This window comes from Lissotriton helveticus, chromosome 2_2, assembly GCF_964261635.1.
Source record: "Lissotriton helveticus chromosome 2_2, aLisHel1.1, whole genome shotgun sequence".
NCBI lineage: Eukaryota > Metazoa > Chordata > Amphibia > Caudata > Salamandridae > Lissotriton > Lissotriton helveticus.
This window is the reverse complement of record NC_136060.1, coordinates 327,966,495-327,994,116: the sequence shown is the minus strand read 5'-3', so window position 1 is coordinate 327,994,116 and position 27,622 is coordinate 327,966,495. Positions and strand designations below refer to the sequence as shown.

At 46.8% G+C, this 27,622-nt stretch overlaps 1 protein-coding gene across 1 annotated transcript in view; it reads left to right on the top strand.

Annotated features, from left to right (window-relative positions):
• The window catches only part of TMEM128 (transmembrane protein 128), a 200,766-nt gene that overhangs the window by 22,675 nt on the left and 150,469 nt on the right, over positions 1–27,622 (top strand). The gene's annotated exons all lie outside the window — the stretch shown is intronic.

Here is a 27,622-nt window from a genome sequence, read left to right as displayed (position 1 = left end):
TATTGCAGTTCAGATCTGTGTTATGGAGCGAGCGGGCGCGGTGTCTGCACTATCCAAAGTGTATCGCCGGCCCAACGGAGGCAAGTAGAGGAAGTGGTCAGGAGCGGCAGCTATCCGCGGTGTTGGTTGTCGCTGTGGCGGCCCTGGGGTATGTTATCTCAGGTTATCCCTAGTTTTTGGTAGGCCTGCTGGAAGGTGCTAAGGTGACCATCCCAGAGTTGAGCAATGGGGAATTTCCTGAGGCCCGCCGTCTCCTCTCGGAGAAGCACCGTGCCCTCCGCCCGTGCCCAGTTTGTGAAAGAGGTTTGCCAGTGTCTAACACATGGGGGGATGGCGGCCTTCCAGTGTTAGGTGAGCAAGCGCTTGGCCGTAATGAGTCCCATGTCCCAGAAGCGCGCCTGCACTCTATTAAGCTTCGTGCGTTTGTACAATCCCAGGATGCAGGCCTCCCACGTGATGGGTATTTGTTCGTCAGTGCTTCGTGTGAGTAATGTCGTGACCGTATTCGGGTATGTTCGTATATCAGGGTAATGCCAAAGCATATGTAAGAGGTCTGCCCCGGTCAGTGAGCAGCGCTGGCATGCGGCGTCGGTTGTTGTGAAGTATCTGTTTATTTTGTCAGGCGTGAGGTAGGCTCGGTGCAAAATGTAAAATTGGATGAGTTTGAAGCGGGGGTTGCGTGGGATATTTGTCGGCCCGGCTAAGATCATGGCCCATTCCTTATCTGTCCAGTCCCTCCCTCTGTCGTTCGCCCACTTTGCCCGCAGCGGCAGCGTGGAAGGTTGTGTATGAGTCAATAGAGCTTGCGCTAGCCAGTGTATAATGTGTGAGCCATTTCCCATGACATGTAGGTATTGCATGAAGCAATGCATCGGCGGCTCCGTAGACATATCCCCCCAGGAAGCGGTCAGCGTGCGCAGGAGAGATGCGTGCAGCAAAAACTGTCCGGCCGGAAGGTCCGTGCTAGCAGCAAGATATGCGAAAGAAAGCAGTTCACCGTCTGCATAGAGATCACCTAGTGTGTGTACTCCAGCGAGCCAAGTGAGCCTCCGTCAACACACCCGTCGGCCTGGGGGTGCCTAGCAGAGGAAGAATTGGGGCATATGGCTTCGTCGCCCTGGTGATTCGCAGGCACCGTAGATAGCACTTGCGTGCGACTGCTAGGTGTAGCTGAGTGGGGGAGGGGGCCCGAGCCAGCGGATGAAACAATGCGCCGACATGCGTCCGGTACCAGACAGTCACACCCGAAGCAGTGTCCTCCAGGTGACTATCACTGAGCCACCCCGTCACCCATTGCATTTGTGCTGCCAGGTAGTACAGTTACATATTAGGGACTGCCAGGCCTCCCGAGTCCGTCTGGCCATACAATTTAGTCAGCGCCACGCGGGGCCGACCCGCGTTCTAAATGTGGCCGCGGAGTAGAGCCTCCAGTTCTCGGAATAATTTAGTGGGTACGTACGTGGGTATGTTGGCAAAATAATATAGCAGTCTAGGTAGTATTATCATTTTAACCAATGCTATACGGCTAGGCACGTTTAGGGGTAGGGTTTTCCAGAAGCCAACCTGGGCCCGAATTGCGGTTATCGTCCGCAATAGGTTCCCCTCCAAGATGTCAGCTGGATTCTGATATATACGTATTCCCAGGTAACGAAACGTGTCGGAGTACCAGTGTAGTCTCTCTCCGCCCAGGTAGATGTTGCACTCAGGGGTATCCGGGCCAAAGGAGTAGGCCCCCGATTTGGACCACTTAACCCGTAGTCCCGACATTTCCTCAAAAGATCGGAAAATGTCTGTTAGTGAGGCAGGGATGTCAGTCAGGTCTCTTATATACAGCAACAAGTCGTCCGCATACAGCGACACCACTTGGAGTCCGTCTGCCATTGGGACGCCCCATTCGTGACCCTCGGCTCTGAGGATGGTAGCTAGAGGTTCCATAGCTAGAGAGAACAGTAGGGGCGACAGGGGGCAGCCCTGTCTAGTGCCTCTCCGCACACGGATAGTGTCAGAAAGCAGTGGGCCAGTACGGACCCGGACTGTGGGTTTATCATACAGTAAATCGACCATGAGTGTATATCTACCGCCCAGATAGTATTTGTCCATGACTGCCTGCAGGTATGGCCATTCGACCGAATCGAACGCCTTCTCAAGATCCAATATCAGGCACCCCGCCTGGGGCCACCGACGAGTAGCATATTCCTGTACTCGAAAGAGGCAGCGGATGTTGTGGGAGGTGTGGCGTGCCGGAACAAAGCCATTCTGGTCTTGGTGTACCAGGAGGGGGACAAAGGGAGCCAGTCTGCGGGCCAGCGTGGAGGCTATGATTTTGTAGTCCGTGTTTAGCAATGCCAGGGGGCGGTAAGAGCCCACCCGTGTGGCGTCCCTGTCAGGCTTGGGGATTGAGATCAGGTTGGCCTCATTGAGCGTAGGGGGAAGCGCGGAATCCTCCCCAGCGGCAGCTACACTTTCAGCAGTTCTGGTATGAGGACATCCGATCCGGCTTTGTAAAATTCGTCCGGCAGTCCATCTGGGCCCGGAGATTTGCCATTGGATAAGTTGAAGATGGCTTCTCGGAGCTCGTCAGATGTGAGCGTGGCTCCGAGTTCATCCTGCTGTGCAATAGTCAGTTGTGGCATCTGGAGAGGGGAGAGGTACTCAGGTATGTCAGGGGGAGGGTTACGCAGCCGGGAGCGGTATAGGGCAGCATAGTGGGTTGTGAACGCTTCATGTATAAGGCGCTGTGAGTACAGCAGGTCTCCCCCCTCCGTCTGTATCGCAGCCACTGGGGTCGAGCGATTTTCTTGTGAGACCAACCAGGCTAGCAGCTTGCCAGGTCTATCGCTCAGGTGGTGTGTCCTTGCCGAGTGTGCTGCGTAGTTGATGTTGCGGAGTCGCTCCAGTAGGCGCGTGTGCTCCGCCTGTGCCTCTGTCATACAAAATCTTAAGGCAGATTCTTCTGTGGTTATAAAGCAAGCCGACAAGGGCGGTGCAGTGGTGATTTGGCCAAGGGATAAATATTTGGCTGAAGGTTGTTCCCAAATTAACAACCAGGATTGGTACCGTAAATTGACAGAAGACCCTCTACAACAAATACAGTCCTTAATCCTAGAGGTGGTACAAACTGGCAAAGAAAGTGGTTTCTTGGGTTCTAAAGAAAGTGAGTTTCTGATTAAAAAATTTCCAAGGACTCCGGTGGCATACTTTTTGCCCAAGATTCATAAAAATCTGTCGGATCCCCCGGGACGCCCAATTGTCCCGGGGTGTGATTCATGTTTAGAACCATTGTCCAAATTTGTGGATTTTTTCCTTAAGCCTTTTGTAGTTAAAGTCAAAGCTTACCTCCGTGACACCACTGATTTTTTAACAAAAGTCGAGGACACTGTTTTCGATGACACATCACAACTAATGGTCACCATGGACGTGACGTCCCTCTACACACAAATTCCGCAAGAGGAAGCGTTAGAGGTGATTGAATTCTATCTAGACTCCAGAGAGAGACCCCACAGAGTCCCAACGTCTTTTATACTTAGACTGGCAGAAATAACCTTGAAAAAGAATTATTTCCGTTTTGATAACGACTTCTTCATGCAGATTAAGGGCACCGCGATGGGGTGCCCTTATGCTCCGGAAATGGCGGTTCTGTACATGGCCGAATACGAGAGAAAATTTGTTGACACGAATAATCCTTACATGCAACACATAAAGCAGTGGTATCGTTATATCGATGACGTGTGGCTCCTGTGGCAGGGGAGCCACGCAGACTTGATTGACTTTCACCACTGGCTTAATTCACGACACCCGGATATTCATTTTTCACTTGATTCAAGTAACGTCAAAATGACGTTTTTGGACGTGGAAATAAAAAATGTGGGAGGAAGCTTGAAATCTTCATTGTATAAGAAGGCAACGGACAAAAATACCATACTTCATTATGGCAGTTCGCACCCTCGAAATCTAAGAGCTAATTTGCCCTATGGGCAACTACTCCGCATTCGGAGAAATTGCTCAGAGGTTGAACAATTTGAACAACATGGCCAACATTTTTGTGACGAGTTACAGCAGAGGGGATACCCTAAAAAGCTATTAAAACACTCCTACAAGAGGGCACGATATACACCCAGAGAATGCCTCTTCGAAACTAAAATCAAGCGTGAATTAGAGAGTTTGGTCTGCGTCACGACATTCTGTGCTGAAACTCACAAAATCAGACAAATGGTCCTGAAACACTGGCATTTGTTAGAAGAATTAGAAATACCCTTCCCCCGTCCAATATTTGCTTTTAGAAAAAACCAAAATATTGGCCAGCAACTAGTTAGGGCAGATATAAGAATAACAAAACCAAAGAACGACTTATTGTCGCAATGGGGCCTGAAACCGGTTGAGGGACATCATAGATGCGGGAATTGTGTCGCATGTGAAACAACTATAGAAGGGAAAATTTTTCAACACATGACTACCACATGGACCCACTCTAATTTCACTAATTGTAGAACCAAAAATGTGGTTTATGCCATTGTTTGTTCTTGCCCGAAAATTTACATTGGAAAGACTAATCAGCAAGTAAACGCACGCATGACGCAACATAGGTCACGCATTAAGAACAAAGTACTCACAGCGCCACTTGTCCAACATTTCATTGACAACAGCCATGGGGAAAATGAGTTCAAATGGACTGTGCTGTTTAACCTGAACCAATCAAGTTCTGGCACTAACAGTGAACAAATGCTTCTAAAAAAAGAAGCATATCTAATACTAAAGTTCAATAGCACACAAACGGGGCTTAATTCTTTATCAGAAGTTTCGCGTTTGTAAAATAATTTCTGAGTTACTACAATGACCATAATGCTTAGCGGTAGGTAGTTATCAAGTAGGAAGCACACATGATGGTGGTCCACCAATGGGTTCGCATTTCCTGATGCACTAGTTGGAGAGGAAGGTTAGTACCTGTGCGCCACAACCTGTTACCTAGAGGGGTTAGTCTGTGCGCTTAGCGCTAAATATCTTGCTTGAACTTTCCCTAGAAACCAGCGTGATTAACACCGACTTTTGGAATATCGTTTTGAGGTCCCGGCCTGCTGCCCGCACGCTAAATAAGGAGTTACAGGCTAGTGGAGCAGCAACTCTTGTGCTAGAATACATAATCGCCAGGTATGGTTTCACTTCCACCCACCGTCTAACTCGTCATTGTAAAATTACCAATTCACATGTATTTAGTGCCGCTCGTGTTTATATGTTCCAGGCTGCAGCAGCTTTGCCTGAACAGCGAAATAAGCACAGCGCTCAAGGATACAGCAGCTTCACTGTTTGTCACATTGAAAGGTATGATCTGTATGTTGCAAAGGGTTGGAGCCACTTTCACTGTGTGTCTCTGGATGGTTGTTAACCATCATATTTTTTCGAACAGAATCCCTGCTTAAACTAAAGCCCTCATCTGAAAAATGGCATCGCGGGACCGCGTTTTCCATTACTAAGGTAAAAGTCATAATAATTACATCAGCTAGGGGACGAAAAGGGTTTGACGAATAGTGGCTAAAGCAAGCTTCATTTCCTTTTTCCAGAATCTACATTTAAAGAGCCCTGAGGAGAATCTGAGCATTGACTCAGATTCGAAACGCGTTGGCAAATAACAGCAAAATAGGCACCCCTGGTTTAACATCTTGATGTTATTGATTCACTAATCTGAACTAATTGTTGAATTTGAAATCTATTTTCTTGTTGCCTTTTTTGTTGTTTGACCCTGTTTGGGCGTCATAATATTTTGATTCTCCACAAAGAATTATTATTTGTGGTTGTTTAACTGTTTGTCCTTTTCAAAAGAAGCTTGTGTACATAGTATGTATAGATTTGTAGATTATTTGTATAGATGTTAGTTGTTATAGTGGTATGAAAGTTGTATGCATGTGAGCTGTAAATATTGTAAATGTTGGTATTTTTGTGCCTTTTCTCACCCATGAAAAAATGTTCTTATAAAAAGACCAAAAATTTATGAAAAGGGAAAAATAAATTCACCCATACAAACAAAATAATTTTGTCTGTGTGTATTCACAAAAATTGTGAGAAAAAGTGGTTTGAGGGCTAGCATATTCTTTTTTCCATCTGTCAACATGTCAGCAGTGCCTACGACTGCCTCCCGTTCCCTGTCAAGCAGGCCAGATTCCAGCTTCGTCAGCTCGCCCTCTAACTGGTGCCGCATGTGGCCCTGGGTCCTTAAGTAGTGACCCCGGATCACCACCTTAAAGGCGTCCCACTCCACCTGGGGAGAGGATGCTGTGTCTGAATTATCCGCAAAGTACTGGGCAGTTCGCGTGATGAGGGAGTCGCGGAAGGCCGCGTCCAATAGCAGCGCTGGCTGGAGTCGCCAAGTGGGAATGGGGGGGCGGGGGCTTTTCCAAGCTATGGACAAGAAGTGTGGGTTAGGGTCCGAGTGCGTGCGCCCCATATAACGCGTGTCCGTTACAAGGGGAAGGAGCTCAGTATGTGCCATGAATCTGTCTAGTCTTACATGTAAATCGTGAGCACCTGAATAGTAAGAGTACACTCGTGTCCCAGGGTTATGTGACTGCCAGACATCATGGAGGTTCCACTGCGCGGCCCAGCTGAGTAGTGCCTTCGTGGCACCGCGTGTAGGTGCGCCGGCTGGGGGCGGGTAGGAGCGGTCTAGCGATATGTCTAGTGCGCAGTTGTAATCGCCTCCTAGTATCCACGGATCTGTATGCCATGTCGCCATCAACGTGGAGAGGCACGTTAGAAAGCTGCCCTGGTCAGTGTTAGGGGAATATAAGGATACTAGTACTACCTGCTGTCCATCCAGCCTGCCTTGGACAACCACATACCTGCCCTCTGGATCTATCTTGGTCTCTGTGACTGCCCAGGGGGTCCCAGGGCGAACCCATATCAGTGCGCCGCGAGCATATGAGGAGTAGTGTGTGGCATAGAGCTGTCCACGCCATCTGCGATGAAGCGCGCGCACCTCTGTTTTGTTCAAGTGCTATTCCTGTAGCAGTGCTATGTGTATCTTATGCCGTTTTAGGTAAGAATAGATCTGGTATCGTCTAGCTGGTGTGTGCATTCCCCTGACATTCCAGGTGCATATTCGTATTTCAGCCATATCTTACATTCCTGAAAGGCTCGCCATCTGCAGCCCTACTCAGATCCCTGAGTGCGGTTCCCCGCCAAACCCACAGTCTCACCTCCGTCGCCAGACCCCGTCTAGATTCCGACATAAGGTGCAATGATCCCCAGTGTTGCAAAAGGGTGAGGGAGAAAAGGAACATATAGAGCCCAACAAGGCAACTAGGCAAGCAATGCCAAAAGGTCGGCTGCAAAACAGGTCGCCGTCCAAACACTCAAATGAGCTTGTAAACTATACAGTTCTGGGGGGTGTTATTGACTTATGTTACAGCAATGGAAATAACAATGTAGTCCATAGAGAGAGCAGTTTCCCTCCCGGGTTAGATAGTGGGGCCGTTGCTGTCGGGCAGGCCCTAGGTTCTCCCGCCCAGAGCTGTGTGGTCATTGTCTCCAAGTGGCAAAGCGTGGGGGCGCGGGGGCCCTCGGAGGGACCTCATCTTTGGAAGGTTAAAGCAAAGATCTCCACCAGTCATCTGGCCATAGTCTAAATGTTCTGGGCGCCAAGATGAGTGTCAGAGTCATGTGTGTAAATCAGAAATATTACTCACAGTACCTGGCTGGAGCCCAGTGTCCCAAGATGGACAGAACCCAGTAGCGCGCAGCTGTGCAGTTTGCCCACTGTGAGGTGGGTCTGTGGGGCACCTGCGCGGCTGCGTCTGCTTCGTGCTGTAGAGGCAGGAATCTGCTCGGCCCAGTTCAGCCAAATAGGTCGGCAGTTTGCGGTGTGATGTCCGGGAGATCTTCAGTGCGTTGGGAATCCGGTAAGCCATAGACCGCCTCATCATCGCTCTGGAGGGGTGTCGGGCTGGTGTTCGGGGCATGGGACTGAGCCGGAGAACTGCTGATTTCTGCCACTCTGCGGAGAGCATCTTGTTGTTCCTGTAGTATCACATTTGTGGACGGAGAGTGATCCGGCGTCTCCCGAGTGTGGGGAGGCGTGGGAGCTCTGCGTCGGCGGCACCTCCGTGGTCCGCGCGTGCGTTCCGTGGTAGTAGTCCCCTGTGCTCGTCTAGGTATGTCAGGCATGTTCTCGTCAAGCCAGGCCTCGGCCTCGTCAGGGTCCATGAAGAAGTGTGTCTTATCCTTCGCCACTACTCGTAGCTTGGCGGGGAAGAGCAGTGAGTATTTAAGACCGGCTTGTCGCAGTCGTCTTTTCACTGCTAGGAAGGAGTGTCTTTGTCTTTGCACTTGCACGGTGTAGTCTGGAAAGAACATCACTGTGGCGTTGTCAATCCGGATCTCGCCTAGCTTCCTGGCTTCCCGCAAGATCGCGTCGCGGTCCCTGTAGTTTAGGACCCGTAGGATGAAAGGTCTGGGGTTGGAGCCAGCAGAGGGGGGTTTCGTGGGCACTCGGTGGGCATGTTCCACCACGAAGTGGGGCGACAGCGTATTGTCTGGCAGTAGGTCTCTCAGCCAGTCTTCCACACTCTGCGTGGGGTCCATCCCTTCCCATTTTTCCGGAATGCCCACCAGGCGGATGTTGTTCCTCCTTGCCCGCCCTTCTGCGTCCTCAGCGCGGTCCTCCAAGAATTCCACCCGGTTAAGGAGGTCTTGTATGTGTTTGTCCGACTGGGTCACCTTTGGTTCTAGTGTTTCCATCGTGCTCTCTAGAGTTGTGGTGCGATCTTGCAGCTTTTTGTGGTCAGCTCTGAGGTGGGTTAGGTCTATTGCCACGCTGTCAATCCTGGTTTCCAGGGAGGTGCGTGTCTGTTGAAGGGATTCCTCCATTCTTTCCATGGCTGCTAGGACAGAGTCTAATTTCGATGCCACGTGGTCAGTATCCATCTTGGATGTCGCTTTCGTCGTCTTCCCTTTCGCTGATGCACTCCCCGTTCCGGTGCGTGTCATCACCCCTCCAGACATGTGGCAGGTGGTGTGTACAGGTAATTACAGTATCTAGGTCCGTGTCTTTCCGAGAGAGCCCAAGGGAGCAGGCGAGCTATGGGATCACGTCTGTGGTGCGTCAGGCGGTTCGAAATGTCAGTGCGCCACGCGGCACCCGTGGTACCGTTTTCCCAGTGCTGCCGCCCCAGCCTGGGGTGTTCCGCCTCCGTCCCTCGTGAGGTCGGCCCCACCGTTCGTGGCGCTTCCTCTGCTCTCAGCCCACACCCTCAGGGGGTCGCAAGGTATCGCCCGCGTCGGAGGGAGGTCCTCCCACCTGCGGCGTGTGTCAGAGCAGTCCCCACTGTAAGTTTTGGTGTGACGCAAAGGTAGGATGTGCTCCAGTAAGTTTCAGGCTCCCACCAGGGGGGCGGGGGGGGTGTCTCCTATTCAAAGATCCGGGTGCCACCTTGGTTTACTCCTGGGCGGCATGCGATTGGTGTCTGTCCGCCATAGCGTCAGTTGTTCCAGCCAGTAAGAGGTCAGTGCCACTCGGGTATGAGGTGGGCGCGCTCCGCTAGCCCCCGCGGTCTCTCAGACACCCTCAGCTCCCACGAGGCAGCCCCGCGACGTATGTGGCATTCAGGTGCGCAGGCCAGGCAATGCAGTGGCCCGCAGGATGCAGCAGGCTGTGGCGCTAGTCCGACTTAGGGGGCAAGGGGTCCCAAACCATCCCCGACAGTGTTCCAGGCCTCGCCGGGGCTGCCGTCGCTGCCAAGGCGTCTCCCGGGGTAGCGCTGTTGCAGGCGTGTGGAGGTGTGGATGGCCGCAGTGGGCGGCCGCGCCCCGCTGGTGTCTCTGTGGCCGTCTAGGCCTCGCAGGCCTTGGTCCGCGGCCCCCGGGGCGTAGCTCCCTCTATGGGGGGGGAGTGGTCTCTGGGCCCAACAACTCACTGTGTCACCGTGGGGTCCCTCAGGCTCCAGCGCCTCCGTGGGCAGGCCGCGCCTCCCGGCTCGGGTCTCCGGCTGGCGATGTTGGTGGGAGATAGCGTGCAGTGGGGGAGGGGGGAAGGAAGAAGGCACCGTTCGCTCCCTGGCGTCGCTGCACCGCTCCTGTGCCCCGGCTCGGGTAGTGTCTCTGTGGGCTAGGTGCTCGCCCCCTCGCCTCCGTGCCTCTCCAGGCCCGCTCCCGTCGGTCTCGATCGACACAGGATCTCGGCCGCCTCCGGCCCGTCGTCGCTCCGACCGGTGCTCTCCAGGGCTAGGGATACAGCCGCGTCGGCCAGGACAGCAGGTAGGGCCGAATCGGGCTCCTCTGGGGACGATCTAGCCGCCGCCGCCAGTCTCTGCCGGTCTCAGAGGCATCTCATGTAGGCCGCGGCGCGAGGCCCGGCAGCCCACCAGAAGCCCCGGCCTCGCGTGGTCACGTCCCCAGCAGCGCTGCAGTCAGGCCGGCCCCAATGTCGCCACAGGCCTCGGTGCGGGGCTCCGCGACCGATCGTCGTGAGAATCGGCCTGTGTGTGGGCAAGGGTCGCGGGTGGGTCCGCCAGCAGTTTCGGGCCGAAGAGGATGGTTTTGACCGGAGAAATGACCCGGGGTAGGGGAGCTCAGGCAGGAGCTCTACCCAGGCACATCTTTCTCCATTGCGTGTTAAGCCACGCCCCCCTCGGCAGAAATTATGCATCGTATTACTAGTATGTTGATTTTTTTCCAAGTTGTTTATGTATGTTTTAATGAATTCTCGTTCTCACTAAAATATTAGTCTGTACTTATTTTCTTACAATTTGAGGTAGCTAAAAGTGACATTCAAAACAGTCATGGAACACAGTAAGGACAAACGCCAGACCTTTATTTACGACTTCAAGTTCTTCAGAATTTTAAATTGTATTGGTAAAGGTTTCTTCCGAGAGTAGTATCAAGCAGACAAAAGATGTAGGGCAGACTGCTTACAAATAGTCAAAACTACCGACGATCTCTCTGTGTATAATTCCAATATATGGTTTTAAGACCACTGTGCCACTCTAGACAGAAACTCATTGTATGCAAATCACTACTGACCCTGCTGTTCATGGTAGAAGCCTATCCTGAGCTGTCTGATGAGGCTCCCTACAGAAGGAAAGAGCAGTATCCTCTTCTGATAATAATTCTGGCACTCCGTCTGTTTGACAGGATGAGGAGGGAGTCATGGACCCAGAGAATTTGTAGCCTTGGATACTACTCCTGATTCAGTCTCACCCTAAAGAAAAACCAGAACCCCACTCTTGGGAACATTCTCTCAGCTATCATCTTGGTTCCAAAACAGTACATTTTTGGCAGATCAGCGAGGATGCAAGGGCCTTTTTCACCTTTGCTGCTGCTGCTGCTACTACTGGTAAATTAGCAGTTTTCAGAAATGTATGTTTCTAGGCTCAATGAAAGTGATTTCTTCAGAATCACACAATTTTCTGTCATATGCAAAGGGTGGAATCCAAACCTATGTCCCAGGCTCAAAAGGCTGCTCCTTAGTCACTTGAACACAGTCACGATGAAAGGTATTCCAGAACTTTATGGTCTGGTGCTGATCCTTAATTGGTTGCTTCCACTTGGTGGCATCCTGGAGTAAACCTCAATTCTCCAGATTGCTTTTTACATTAGTATTAAGAACAAACCTCTGTTAGCCTCCGCTTGCTAATTATGTTTGTGGTATTATGTATAGCATTGACTTAGTATATTTTGGTAAGTTCTTGTTGTGTGTTGTTTCATTTTGCACAGATGGCTGAAGTGTCCGCCTGTAATGCAACTGGTGCTCATGTAAAGTGCTCTGATACCTTTGGGTCGAGTTTGTGATATACAAAAGTGAAAGATGTTCTGGTTTAATTTGGTTAAAGAGCTTTGAAGGGGTAAATTTTGCCCTCCTTTCACTTTCGACTTGCAAAAATTTTAAATAATCATGTTTGTCACCATCTCCTTCTTCAGCTCTAAATAATTATGGTTACTGGATCAAGTCATCAATTGGGATGGGGAATAAGCCATATTACGACTACGTCCTCCAAATATGATTTGAATTAACAAATGTTTGTTGGAAGCTGTACCGCTGCTGGGTCCCTTGTGGCTTTTGCTGGTGGAAGCGTGGGATTGCTGATAATGTGAGGCTACAAAATCAAAATCCCAAATTGGGGAACGGCGGCATGGAAACGGAAAGAAGGGGAAGAGTGGACAGCCATCACGTCTGCTTACATACCATCTCGTGCAGCCACAGACTCCCCCTTTTAGCAGCGGGGTCGTAGACTTTTAACTTGCACTGTCTTCTCACTGGCTGTTGCAGTGCATCCTTGTTTAGGTCATTGTTTATGCACCAAATGTTGATGATTACTCGAGTGTTACTTATCACACAGTGTGTTTAATTGTAAAGCACGCTTGAGAAATAGGTACTTTAGAAGACTTCCTTAGACATGTTGACTTTTACCTAGATAACTTAAATGATGGTGTACATAGTACAGGTTTGAGTCCAATTGTTGGATGAAAAGGTTTTATTGCAGTATGGAGGGCTGAATTAATGTAATCTAACAAAGAAGTTCAGACAGCCTTTACAACATATATGCCTTTACCACGCATGCCTTTACAAATAAATTTGCGTTATGCAATGGACATTCAAGAAAGATCATGCAGTCCTCTTTCACTGTTCAGTATGCAAAGCAGGCAATTGGAATAGGATTTTTTTTTTTAAACTATCAGAATGCCGAAACGCGTCTGTATAAATTAAAGCAGCCACTAACACACTCCGTGAGTGCTCCGTGTCTTCTTTGAGCAGCATGTACTCCTTGATTTCCACCTTCACATTACGGCAGCACCCGCTGTGAGTTCGGCGACTCAGTTGAAAGGTGGAGCAGTGAATATATATATATATATATATATCTGCATAATACGTACCGGAGAAGTTCCAGAAATGTACTGGGAATATGAGGACATACTTTGGTGAAGTCAATGCTGAGAAACTTCCTCCACACTAGCCTTATGATTGCAAGATAGAGCTGGAAAAGGGAGCGAACCTTCCGTGCAGTAGAATCTACGCCTTGACTAAGAAAGAAGACACCTATTTGAAAGAATATATCCAGACTTATTTGAAGAACGGCTTCATCAGACCTTCTCAGTCCCCAGTCTCTTCGCCGTTATTTTTTGTGCCGAAGAAAGAGGGGGGCGATCTAAGGACCTGTAAAGACTACCGCGCCCTGAAAAGAATTTCTGTTCAGAACAGATATCTATTGCCTCTGCTTTCTGTGCTTCTGGACCAGGATAAAGGGGCCCAGATCTACACCAAACTCTACCTCTGTGGGGCTTATCACCTAATCCGGGTTCGAGGGGGCGATGAATGGAAAACTGCCTTCAGGACCAAGTTTGGTTTGTATGAATACCAGGTAATGCCCTGCGGTCTTTGCAACGCCTCGGCAGCCTTCCAGTATTTTATAAACAACATTTTGAGTCTATTCATCGACAAGTGTGCCATTGTATAAATTGATGACATCTTAATTTACTCAGCGTCTGAAGGAGAACATCAAGAGCAAGTCAGAGCAATCTTAGAAAAGCTACGGGAACATAGACTGTATGTCAAGCATGAAAAATGTGCATTCCATGTTCACACAGTGGATTTCCGTGGTTTTGTTCTATCTCCAGAGGGAAGTACTATGGATACACAAAAAATGAAGGCAGTTTTGGATTGCCCCTCTCCAACTACTGTGAAAGAGATACAACAATTTATTGGGTATGAAAATTTTTACAGGAGATTTATTCAAGACTTTTCCCACAAAGTGATTCCCATAACTAGATTGTTGAGGAAAGGTGTTCCTTTTTTTTGGTCGGAAGAAGCGAAGGCTGCTTTTCAGTCTCTAAAAAAGAGTTTTACTTCGGCGCCTATCCTCCTCCATGCGGATCCCACTGAGCCCTTTTATTTGGAAACGGATGCTTTGGATCAAGCTATTGGAGGCGTGCTGTCCCAGAGACATAAGGAGACTGGTCAACTGCATCCGGTCACTTACCACTCCTGAAAACTTCTCCCTGCTGAAATTAAGTATACTATTACAGAGAAGGAGCTTTTAGCCACTAAATATGCGTTTAAGGAGTGGAGGCACTACCAGATGGGAGGCCGACATACTATAACAGTATATACGGACCATGAGAATCTATAATTTCTGAAATAGGCGAGAACTCTGACACCACATCAATTCAGGTGGTCTCTATACTTTGCGGATTACAATTTTGTGATCACTTACCGCCCTGAAAGCAAGAACGGCAAGGTGGACGCCTTATCCTGGCTGGATACAGAAGAACAACAAGCATTTGCAATGCAATAGGTCTCGCATTAGGAAAGTGTGAGCTATTGGTATTGTAAATGACACATTTTTTTAATATGTGTTGGCTTTGAAAATATATAAATTAATAGCATTGTTATTCACAAAGCCAATAGCTTACACTTTACTAATGCGAGTCCTATTGGCTATGGCAATGCTTGTTGGTAGCAAGCAAGGACAGTGCTGTTGTGGTGCTGAGTGATGATGTGGTTGGGCTGAGTGATGTGGTGGTGTATTAGAGTGATATGGTGGTGTATTAGAGTGATGTGGTGGTGTCCCAGAGTGATGTGGTGGTGTCCCAGAGTGATGTGGTGGTGTCCCTGAGTGATTTGGTGGTGTCCCTGAGTGATGTGGTGGGGCCCCTGAGTGATGTGGTGGGGCCCCTGAGTGATGTGGTGGGGCCCCTGAGTGATGTGGTGGTGTCCCCGAGTGATGTGATGGTGTCCCCGAGTGATGTAGTGATGTTCCTGAGTGATGTGGTGGTGTCCCCGAGTAATGTGGTGGTACTCCTGAGTGATGTGGTGGTGTTCTTGAGTGATGTGCTGGTGTCCCTGAGAGATGTGGTGGTGTCCCCGAGTGATGTGGTGGTGTCCCCGAGTGATGTGGTGGTGTCCCCGAGAGATGTGGTGGTGTCCCTGAGTGATGTGGTGGTGTCCTTGAGTGATGTGGTGGTGTCCCTGAGTGATGTGGTGGTGTCCCTGAGTGATGTGGTGGTGTTCCTGAGTGATGTGGTGGTGTTCCTGAGTGATGTCGTGGTGTTCGTGAGTATTGTGGTGGTGTCCCTGAGTGATGTGGTGGTGTCCCTGAGTGATGTGGTGGTGGCCCAAAGTGGTGCCCCTGAGTGATGAGGTGGTGTCCCTGAGTGATATGGTGGTGTTCCTGAGTGATGTGGTGTGTGAGGGTGAGGGTATGTGGGGATGTGAGGGGGTGAGGGTGAGTGAGGGTGAGAGGGTTTTAAGGGTGAGGGGTGTGAGGGTGTAAGGTTGTGAGGGTGAGTGAGGGTGTGAGGGTGAGTGAGGGTGTGTGAGGGTGAGGGTGTTTGAGGATGAGGGTGTGTGAGGGTGAGGGGGTGTGAGGGTGAGGAGGTGTGAGGGTGAGGGTCCAAAGTAAATGGTAGCAGGGCAGACATCATAAGACAGAGGGAAGAGACTGCGTCGTGACTGCGTTTGTCATTTTCAGAATCAGGAGGGGCAGAGTCAGCACAGTCTGCGAGGGATCAACGTGTCTAGAGGCAAAGCATAGCGGATGTAGCATTGCAGCTAGCAAGTCGAGTGTCCCACAGAGAGATGGCAGTACAGCAACAGCATTTGAGGAGCAAGGCTACTGTATACAAGCACGATAGGCTTTCACTTACGTCCAAAACAAGCTCTCGGCATTGCTGTGGGGGGGGGGGGGGGGAGCGGCAGCCTTTGAAGTCTGATGCCGAGGCACAGACAAATGGTGGTGTGTTATGTGGCTGTGCACGCGCATAGATCACATGACCTGTATGCAATCCGCAGCCATTTTGGTAGAATTTTATTATCCGCTTACTATAATCTCGCCGGAGCAATGCACAAGCGCTTTGGCTCAGGCGAGACCTAAAAAATGATTATAGACGACCAAAAGATTATCCCGGAATCAAAAATTGTGGGAACTGTTACCTGTGAACCCTTGGATGAGAAAATAAGGGAGTGTCTTACTCCAGAAGAGCTGCAGCAATGGGCCTTGGCAGATCCGCCTCGCGAAATCAAAAATGGGTTGCCCTATCATGGTGGAGCCTTGTTCATACCTACCTTGGAATTACAAGAACATTTTTTTCATGATTGCCATGATCACCCCATGGCTGGTCATAAGGGAGTGAACAAAATGGAAGAACTAATTAAAAGACAATTTTGTTGGCCAAGATGACCAAAGACATTAAGCAGTATGTGTTAGTGTGTGGGATCTGTGCTCAGGGAAAACCAACTCGACAGTCATCTCAGGGGTTACTGCATCCAATGCCTACCCCTCCTTACCCGTGGCACACGGTGACCGTGGATCTTATTGTAGATCTACCTTCTAGTCGGGGCTACACTACGATCCTGGGTTTTGTGGACGCTTTACAAAGATGGCCCACTTTATTCCACTCAAAGATACCCTTAGTGCTAAGGAATTAGCCACGCAGTTTGGCTTACATGGAGCCCTAAAATCCTCATTTCTGATCGTGGTAGTCAATTTTGTCTCACTTTTGGAAGGCTTTCACCACAAGGTTACATAGTGGAACTAGATTTTCCACTAGTTATCACCCTGAGACAGACGGGCATACAGAGAGGGCAAAGCAAGAGCTAGAACAGTACCACAGGTTCTTTCTGTTACATCAAGAAGGGGACTGGTCAGACCTTCTCTGGGCTGCTGAATTTGCACATAATAATTCTCAAAATAGCTCTACAGGACATTCACTATTCTATTTAAATTATGGTTGGCACCCAAATCTAATGATCAGTACTAGTGAGGTTTCAGTCCCAGCAGTTAATGATTTGGTTCAACATCTAAGTGAAATTCATGAGAAAGCTATAGAGAAGTTAGAGACGTCTAAAAGATTGTACAAACAGTATGCAGATAGGAAGAGAAGACTAGGAGACGATTATCCAGTAGGAAGTGAGGTGTGGCTTAGCACAAAAAATCTGAAACTAAAAGGAAATCGGAAATTCCAGCCTCGCTTCGTTGGTCCCTTTGAAGTAGAGAAGAAGTTAAACCCAGTGACCTAAAGGTTAAAACTACCCACACAATTGAAAATCCACCCAGTGTTTCATGTCTCTTTACTAAAAGGTTCTTCATCTTATCTCAGACCTAAGAAAATACCTTAGCCACTCCAAACTGAGAACGGAGAGGAGTTTGAAGTAAAAAGAATCTTAGATTTCTAGTGGAAAAGAGGAAGACTGCATTAACTTGTGGATTGGAAAGGTTATGGTCCAGAGGAGAGATCTTGGGAACCTTGTTCTAATGTAAATGCTCTGAGATTGGTAAAGACCTTTCATGAACAATACCCTCTTAAGGCTAAACATGGGGAACCCCCCTTGCGGAGGGGTACTGTCAGGAACCTTAGACTTGGGCAGAATAGATCCCAGCTTGTGGGCACTATACCTGCATTTGGCAGAAGGAGGTTAACTAAGGGCTTTCACCCCCCTGACAGGTTACCTGACTAGGCTTGGACCGAACGAGTCAATTTGCGGTCGTTAAAGATGGCTGGAAGCACTAAGGGCAGCACTACAGTGTTCCAACAATGAGCGCGTGCCTTTCTTGCACAACTGAGGCGCTCGCTTGCCCTCAGCTGTGCGCACGTCACCGAGTTTGTTGCCCTCGCAGCAGCGCTCGGTGCTTCGTCCGTGTGAAGAGTTAGATTAGCAAGCTTTACGTTCGTGTTTGTCGTCTGTAGTCTGCAGTTTACAACCACGCAACAGTTTTCCAAGAATCTGAATTGAGAAGAAATGCGAGCTGTCTACTGAACCGTCAGTTTTCAACGGCTACGTTCCAGTTTATAATTTCCTGGTGTTCCTGATCCTGCCACGCAAGTCCAGCTCTTAAGCTGTTATTTTCGAAATTGCTATTCTCAGTCCCCAGTAGAATATAAATAGCCTCAGAACCTTACCTCTCCCTTCCCCCTCCTTCCTACCTCTCAACTCAGCAATTAGTTGTTAATATCAGGCTCACATCTGAAAAAGACTTTGATTAATACTTTAGAAGTTAGCATCAAGGTACTTACCAGAGTTGGTTTTCCAGAAGAGAGAGAGAAGTCACCGTAGATTACCACCTGCATTAAAAAAGAAAAGAAAAGAGATTAGCCTTACCTACAGAGTAACTAACAATATATAAATTTAGTTTTACAGACAATATACTAGTTACCAAATCTGTATTGTATTCCTACAGAGTAGTTACTCAGCGAATATCGTTTGTGGAGTCAAAACCTTAGACTACTAATAATAGAAGAGAGGCAATAGCAGTCTTCTAAAGGGCATGTTACTAATGAACAAGAATGTATTAGCAGTAGTAGAGCCTTGGAGAAGAACGTAGTTACAGTGTCATTTGTTTTACAGTGTCTAACAACAGAAAAAGTGCACAAAGCAAGATAGAGTAGCTGCTGATAGAAGACACGAGTACTTGAAGACGAGGCTGTCTCTTCTCTGTCCCTTACCCCCCCCCCCCTGGAGTCCCTACACACTCTCTAGGAATTACTTTGGCGAGACTCGGAGAGGCTTGGGGAATTGGCAAGATTCTGCTCCTGTGAACTACCTTGGAAATTTCAAGTAAGACACTCTTGATAAGTAGTAACTGGATGATTAGAGTGCTGCAAGGAGAGTGCATGGTGAATTTGTAAGTACACATGTACTCTTGCAATGTCCCAGGCACTAATATATTCACTGCTACAATCGCCAGTGCAGTACCTATGCTCTCCAGCATTCCCCCTGTCACTCCGTGAACACTCTTCCAATCATCTTGTCAGCACTGTGTACTTAACCAATCACTGCTCCAATACCCTAGCACTCTAAATTCACCAAATACTCTCTTTGCAGTACTCTAATCATCCGGTCACTAACTATGTACTTATGGAATGACCAAGGCACTAACATATGTAGTGCTACAATCCCCTGAGGACTACCTATGCACTCCAGCAATCCCCCTGTCAGTCTTTGACCACTATAGGTGTTATAGTTGTTTGGATTAGTACATGGTAGTGGCTGGGTGACTGGAGGAGTGCACGGGGAGTGACAGTGTGATTGCGGGACTGCATGGGTACTACCTGGGGAATTGAAGGAGCAAATATGAAGTGTGTAAGTGGTTAGAGGACTACATGGGTAGTGCATAGGGGATTGTAGCAGTGATCAGTTAGTGCCTGCATCATTGCATGAGTACAGAGCTACTGACTGAAACATTAGAATACTGCAAGGAGAGTGCCTGAGTGAATTTATAAGTGCTCGGGTATTGGCAGAGTGTTTGTATTAGTACATAGTAGCGGCTGAGTGACTTGAGGAGTGCACGGGGAGTGACAGGGTGATTGCTGGACTGCATGGGTACTACCAGGAGAATTGAAGGAGCGAATGAGAAGTGTGTAGGTGGTTAGAGGACTGCATGGATAGTACACAGGGATTGTAGCTGTGCATGTGTTAGTGCCTGGATCATTGTATGACTACATGGGTAGTGACTGGATGATTAGAGTACTTCAAGGAGACTGCATGATGAATTTATAAGTGCTTGGGTTTTGGCGCAGTGATTGGATAAGGACATAGGACTGGCTGGGTGATTGGAGGACTGCATAGGTAGTACCAGGGATATTACTGGACTGCATAGGTAGACCTCAAGGGATTGCAGCAGTGCATGTGTTAGTGAATGGGTCATTGCATGAGTACATGGGTAGTGACTGGATAATTAGAGTTCTGCAAAGACAGTGCGTAGCGATTTTGTAACTGATTGGGTTTTGGCGGAGTGATTGGATAAGAAGGTAGAATGTACACGTAAGTATGTCCAAACGTAGGATTTGCTCTTTGAACATCGGGCCTAAATGATTGAAAAAAAAGGGGAAGACTTGCTGAATTTGTAAAATCTGAACAGATGGACATCTTGTGTTTACAAGAAACGCATTTACCATGGGGGAAAAAAACATTGGCTGAACTGAAGTGGATATGAGATCCTCGCTGGCTCTCAGACCTCAACGGTAAGGGGGTGGCCATCATAGGAAAGGTGGGTCTAGGTGGGGCAAAACGCTTTAGGGCAGATGCTATGGGCAGATGGGCAGTGTGTGAGATGAATTAAGGCATCACCATCTGCGGGATTTATGGATCAAATCAGAATGACCCTGAGGTTTTCGAATGCATGGAAAAGGAATTGACTGGGTGGCCTGCCCCTATTGTGGTCTGCGGGTTTTTGAATATTGAAGAAGATTTTGGGGGGGAAACCCCATATGCTGGTCGCAAACCCAGGGTTTTCGTGCTGTCTGCCCCATGATGCAATCGCATCAATTAAGTGATGTGTGGGGGAATAAGGAACCGGGAAACCCAGGATTTACATACTTCTCATGTCCATTCCAGAAGAATACCAAATTGGATTACTTTATGGTCTCCACCACAGAACTAAGTAAGGTAAAGATTCGGAAATTGCCAAAAATAATCTCCGATCATAACCCACTAACCCTAATTCTGGATTCCCCTAGGTTCGCTAAGAAGCACAGGCCCTGGACTTTTGATAGATAGAAAGCTAATAGCAGACAATGCCTATGTTGAGCATATTAAGACCTGGTCTCAGGGTTATTTTGATGCAAACAGGTTTAGTGCATCACGAAACACTGTCGGGGATAGCTATAAAGCAGCATTAAGGGGCGTGACCATCAGCTACGCTGCTCAATCTTGGAAAAAGATCCGTTTAGAGAGGGAACAATTAGTGAATAAATTGATAGAAGTGGAGGAACGACATAGGAAAGATATATCGCAGGGTAGAGAGGGGACAGATAGTCAAGCAAGAGTTAGCTCCATCAAAGCGGAAATCCATAAACAAATGGCAAAAAAAGCAGCCTCTGAATATCAAGCGCAGAGAGGTAGGCTCTACGAGACAGGTGAACAGGCGGGAAGGGCGCTTGCACTTCGTATTAGACAGGCTGCCTCCAAAAATGTTGTAACCCTATTGTAGAGCAGGGCCAGGACTATGTTGAATCTCTGGAAATTCTGAATGTTTTTAAAAGGTACTATCAAACACTATATCAGGAGGAATTAACCGCAGAGATACCAACAGGAGAGTTGGGGGAGTCAGGAATTAAACTGGATCAGGAGGACAGGGACATCTTGGATAAGGACATCACTCTAGATGAATTATTGAGAGCCATACAAGACACAGCATTAGGTAAGGCGGCGGGCCCCGACGGCATACCCCTCGAAGTATATAAAAAGGTATTAGAGGAAACAACCCCATTGCTTCTTGACCTATTTAATGGGATCATAAATACGGGTAAAATACCTGAATCATGGAGAAATACGAATATAGTGGTGTTCCATAAGAAGGGGAAGCCAAAAGAAAATCCGGGCTCCTACAGATTCATATCCCTTATAAACACGGACAATAAAATGTATGCAAAAATTCTTGCAATCCGATTGGGGAGGATCATTGGGAGTCTGGTCTCTCCGTGGTAGCATGGTTTAATTCCTGGCCGTGGTACCACTGATCATGTAAGACGAGCAATTTCTTTGTTTGATATCCATGCTGCGGGGAGGGGGGTGGCAATGATCCTCCTCGATGCGGAGAAAGCATTTGACCGTGTTAGGTGGGATTATTTGTGGGGACTGATGGAGGGAAGAGGTTTGGACCAAGAATTCGGAGGATATCCAAGCGATGTATTCAGATCCAGTTGCTAAGGTCCAAATGATGGGTGAAAGTTCAGACAAGATTTATATAACAAGAGGGACACGGCAGGGGTGCCCCTGCTCACCCATCTTGTTTGCGCTCTATATAGATCCCTTGATACAGTGGATAATGGATAATTTAATAATAAAACCAGTAATCACAAAGGGCTTCGAAACTAAAATCTTGGCATATGCCGATGATTTGGCGGTTATCTCTGTAGAACCGGATACAGCTCTGCGGGCCTTGGTTGACATTACCAAGTCATTTGGGAGACATTCAGGGTATCGTCTAAATGAAGAAAAGACCCAAGTACTCTGCTCCCAGAATATAGTTAAATCGGATCTGAGGTTCGTCGATTCGGCGGTATATTTAGGGGTAACGATCAATGCTCTACCTGATCATATCATTAGAGACAACCTTACCCTAATATTGAAATCGATGGAGATAGATCTGAAAAGAATGGATACACTACATCTGTCAATAGTAGGGCGCGCTAACGTCCTCAAAATGACTATGTTCCCAAGGATCTTATACGTGTTTCAGGCTATTCCCTTTCTAATAGATGAAAAACTTATTAAATCAATAGAAGCTATGTTTATGAATTTTCTATGGCAATACGGAAAGGTTAGGAGATCCTTGAAATGTATGTCATTGCCGCAGGAAAGAGGTGGTTTGGGGATACTCAACATAAGGTATTATCACTGGTCCCGCTTATTAACTGAAATGGCAATTCTATTTGACCCTTCTGTGAATGAACCAAATACTTCCTATAGAAATGATAACTCCCCTTCAATATATGAATTAATATTAGGTAGGGAGGCAATTGGGGTTTTACTGAGAAGGACAGCGCGACGGTATTATAAGAAAATGAGATATAAGACAATAGAAAGTATCTGGGGGGTCTGGGTGGCAGTGCAGAAATGCTTGGGAATTCCTAAATATAACCACCATACTCCCCTGTGGAATTCGGGGTTGTTCCCTAATTTATGTAGCGACGGTAGGTGGAAACACTGGGAACGACAGGGTATCCTGACAATGGGGGATATTATGGTCCGGGAAGAGATTAGACCTATAGAAGATCTCCAACTGAGATATCCCCTACTTGGTAATCAAGACTTTAAGTATGTTCAAGTTACCCATACAGTTAAATCTAAGAGGCCACGTATCACTCAAGGCAAAAGGTGTAGTGTACTGGATTATCTGATGGGAGGAGGGCGCAGAGTTAAATGTATATGTAGAATATTAATGGAGGAAATTCAGGATGACATGGAAAAAACTGAGGCATCATGGGCCACAAAACTAGAAGACCCTGATGTTGACCTGGATAGAGCATTACAGCTGCATAAAAGATTCTTACGCTCCTCTAACCTAAAAGAGCAACATTTTAAAACACTTTTTAATCTATAATATACACCCTCTAAGTTGTTTGAATGGGGGAAGAGGGAGGATAACAGATGCCCCAGGTGCTTGGAGGGCCCAGCGGATCTTATACACATGTTCTAACAGTGTGAAAAACTCAGAATGATTAAGAAAGAGATCGAGGCATTCTGGGAGGGGCTGCTAGATATTAAGATAAGTCTATCCCCAACACTGATGATCTTAGGTTGCGAAAGCAAGCTGGCTCTAAAAGCTGAGACGGAGGCTCTGGTTTTTATCTCAGTAGCAGTACTTCGTATTGTTGTGTTTCTATCTAGGACCCTAATTCGATATTCCCGATTTATGCCCTTATGTGGTTATAATAAATAGTATCCTTATAAAGGCATAAGAATCATATCCATATTTAGTAATAGCCCATGCAGTCCAAATACGGCAAGGCTACTCCCATAGACTCGTAGAAAACACAACGTGTTCTTTAAACAAACCAAGCCTCCAGCAGCCCGGGAATTCCCCCTGCTTTTGTTTTGATTTGCACAAGAACTCCTGGAGTCCAGAAAGAACTGTTAATTCTTAGTGACATCTTATGTCCAACCTTACGTCAAACCCGGCACCTTTCAGGTATAAATATACCAACGTTGCCTTAAGCAAACACACGGTGGTTTGGAGCAGAGCGGCTGTCTACTTGCCCGACGCCCAGCTGATGCGAGAGCCGAAGGATGCCGACCCTCCCTTGACGCACTGAGAGAGACGCTGTCTTTTCTCTTGCTGAGAAATCCAGCTCCAGTGTTTCCAGTCACCCTTGCAGGTTGCTGGGAGATCGAGTTCTGAGAGAGAGATACAAGACCTCTTACTTTCTAGAACCAAGGTACGGAGCTGACTAAACCCTTAAGAGATTTCTTGATTCAGATTCTTGGCAAAAACCAACTTAACTTGAACTGCAACTTACTTACTCCTTCCCACGTATTAGGCTTAGCTCAGGTACACCGGGGTAGGCGTATCTTAGAAGCACCAGTTGAGTACGTTAGTCAATGTTTTTATGTATGTATATAATTTATCCGTTTTAAAGTATCTTATGGCTAAGAAACCATATCAATGCTTTTACAGTATCATTTTATAATACTACTTTTACTGTACGCACTTTACTTTATGATAAGTATTGCAATTGTGGCAATTCATTTCTCTTGCATGAGAAAGAAGACTGCTCAATAAATAACACCTTTTATTGAAAACGCCCGTCTCTCTATTTCTCTGCACTCTGGTGAAACTAAGTATGCACGATTGAGTGAAATAGTTGTCTATTGTTTTCACACGACTCTAGAGATACACTCTTTATTCTGAGGGAGCAAAGTTGTCATGTTATATGGTTGTCAGAAGCTAATCCCTTCTTGTCTAAATCAGGAGAGTTGACTCTTTCCTGAACATTCGAGAAAGTTTCTAGTGACGTCTGAGCTAGTTGGCAAAACTAATTAAGTCTAATATAGTCAGTAGAGACCTAGTCGACCTCAGTCCTACTTCTACACTGCTGTTTATATTATTACAATGCGCAGAGCCTATTGGGAATATAGGAACTACACTACATGGCGCCCAACGTTTGGTAAGGCGATAATCTAACGCAAGACATTAGAGTAACTCAGTCGTGCTTTTTCACACAGACCCCTTTTCACGTAAAAACTCCAATAGACGTCTGGAGTGGGTAAAAGGTTAATATCCGCCGGAACTTAGTAGGAAGAGATTCCTATGTATTGGTTTTTGGTTTAGTCAACGTTGAAGGATACAGTGTTCCAAAATATTGTGCACCTAATCTTTGTTTTCTTGAAACTTGCTCTGCAACAAAAAACTTTCTGTCAGTAAAATGCCGGAAGGTGACGAAGAAAGAGATGCTTTAGCAGCTCAACTTATAGCGGATGACACAAGTCTCCAAGATGAAGAACCGAATGCTATAATCATTCCGGTTAATGTAAGAAGAACTATAACTATTAAACTTATAGAAAACGGACTATCATCAAGAGGTGGTACAGTCATATTCGTGGTAGAGGCCCATGAATATCGGCAGACAGAGGTATTCTATTCATGGATAAATTTTCCAGCAGCACACGCTGTGACACAAGACTTCCACTATTACAAAATAGGGGAACCTCCGGATGAACATCCTCCTTTCGAGGTCGAGGACGTTGAAATTCCACTAACTTACCAAGAGCACCTGCTCTGGTTTAATGGCGCCCTAAAACATCAAAATCACATCACCAGGCTCGGTCCATTAGGTAGACCAGGAGCTACGTGGCAGGTTCTAGCCAGCTACACACCACATCCTGACATTGAAAAGATGTCGTACTGAGAGCTCTTAGCTCAACTAAAACTGTTAATTAAAATACATAGACAATTGGTCCAATATGTCATGCGGACTTCAACAGTCCAACCAGCAATAAAAATTCCACAGACCACCCCTCACCAGGGGAACATAAATAAAATCACACCACAGAATATACAATTGGCAAAATTCCTGCAAAACGGGAACAAATTCCATTCTGGTTAGCCCAGAAAATCACTCAAATAGAGGCGGTATTTCCGGATACCACACCTCATGAAAAACACAGAATTCTGACTATCTGTCTTCCGATGGGGATTGCACCACATGTGGAGGACTGTGACACTTGGGGCACAGTCTTTGCTTCGATTTACACAAAAACACCTGGTGTTCTGTCCATGGCGGTTATACCAGAAGTACTAAGACAGATTCAAAATGAATACGGTCCAGAACCTGCTTTAACTCTGGGTATGAAATTACTGAAAGACTTCAAACAGGTCTCGGCTATATTATTAGCCAACATAAAAGGAGAAGCAGCATCTGTGGCGATCCGCCAGAAATTGAAAGAAACAGATATAGCAGAACAACCTTTTGAACTTGCCAGAATCATAGAAAAATCCTAAGAAGAACTAGGTAGATAGTTTGGGTGGGAAACCAGTAAAACCCCAACTATTTGAAAATCCTGAAAAAACATTTATTAAAAATAATCTAAACACTCCAAAAAAGAGTTGGGATGGAAATAAACAATCCACTCCCAAAGAAAAACGATTCCAGTCCAGAGGAAGGTCTCCTCAATGGAGAGATAGATCTCCAGAACGAGGTGGCAAGTCTCCCCAGAGGGAGCCCTCTGAGAAAAAATACAACCTTAGAGATAGGGATAAATTGAGGAAACCTGACAGATAGCAAGATATTGATATACGTCCCTCTCGATGTTTTCAGACTTCCTCACAGAAATCGGAAAGAAGAGGACGGTCAGAAAACAAAGAAGAGCACGTCAAGTCCAAAGACAAGGAACCTGCTCATCAAAGTAAAAAATTACAATTTCCAAGAAAGAAGGTAGCTAGTATTAAAATAAAACATGCCGAGGATTCTGAGGACACAACTGAAAAACGGAGAGTGGCCCAGACAATGCTAGACAGCGCAGCAGAAGTAACAATAGCTCGCAAGATCTTGATGAATCTTCTGGAGACAGTGGACACGTATGAATTCATTCAAGTGGAAACTGCAGACACCAGAGTTAGCAAACACCATAAATTATACGAAATAACATTACGTATAGAGGGGGACAAAACTAGGAAAGTAAGGGGTCTCTTTTGTGATAACCTTTCGAAAGGCTATGACATCCTGTTAACTGAGAAAGACTGGCCACCAGAGTTTGTCAGAGAGTGCCCTCATGGCGAAGAAATGATTATGCCTGCCTTCTCAAATCACATTCCAATTCATAAAAAATATACATTTGCAAGAAAATGGGCAGTGGCTCAAGCTCCTGCATTATATAAAAATCATGTAGGATGGGATGAGGATTCTCCTCCTCACAAAATCCAGTTAAAAAATCAACCCACTGCACAAAGGCAGTACCCAGTTAAACAAGAAGCTAAAAAGCAAGTCAGGGAGATCTTAGATCAACTTGAATATCAGGGGGTGATTGAAACATGCACCTCACAGATGAACAATCCTTTGTTTCCTGTCTCCAAGCCAGACAATTCATATCGTCTAGTTTTGGACTACAGACACCTAAACTCCTGCTGCAAAACATTTGCAGTACAAAACTCACTCAGTGCAGCACTAATGAATAACATCGTGCGCAAAAAATATAAAACAACATTAGATATCTCAAGGGATTCTTTTATCAAAACATTGCACCTGAAAGCAGGTATTTGACCGCTTTCTCAATAATGGGGTCGCAAAAACGATTCTGTCGACTCCCACAGGGGTTCAAGAATAGCCCAGGATTTTTCTCAGCAAGAGTAACAGAGTTACTACAGATATATGATGATGAGGCATTATCTTATGTCGATGATATCTATCTCACAGATGATGACCTGGAGCCTCACTTGAAAAGAGTGAACACCATAATACTTGGGTTCGCAGCTGAAGGGTACAAATTCAACTTTAAAAAGTCACGAATTGCTCACCTAACTGTTCTGTTTTTAGGATATGAATTATCAAGTGAAGGCAAAAGCCTAGCATACAATTTCTTAGAGAAATGTGCAGTACTCCAAGCTCCAAAAACGCTGAAGAATTTACAATCAATACTAGGATTCCTGAATTTCGGAACAAACATACATTCTAAATTATGCAGAGAGGGTTAAACTTCTCTATG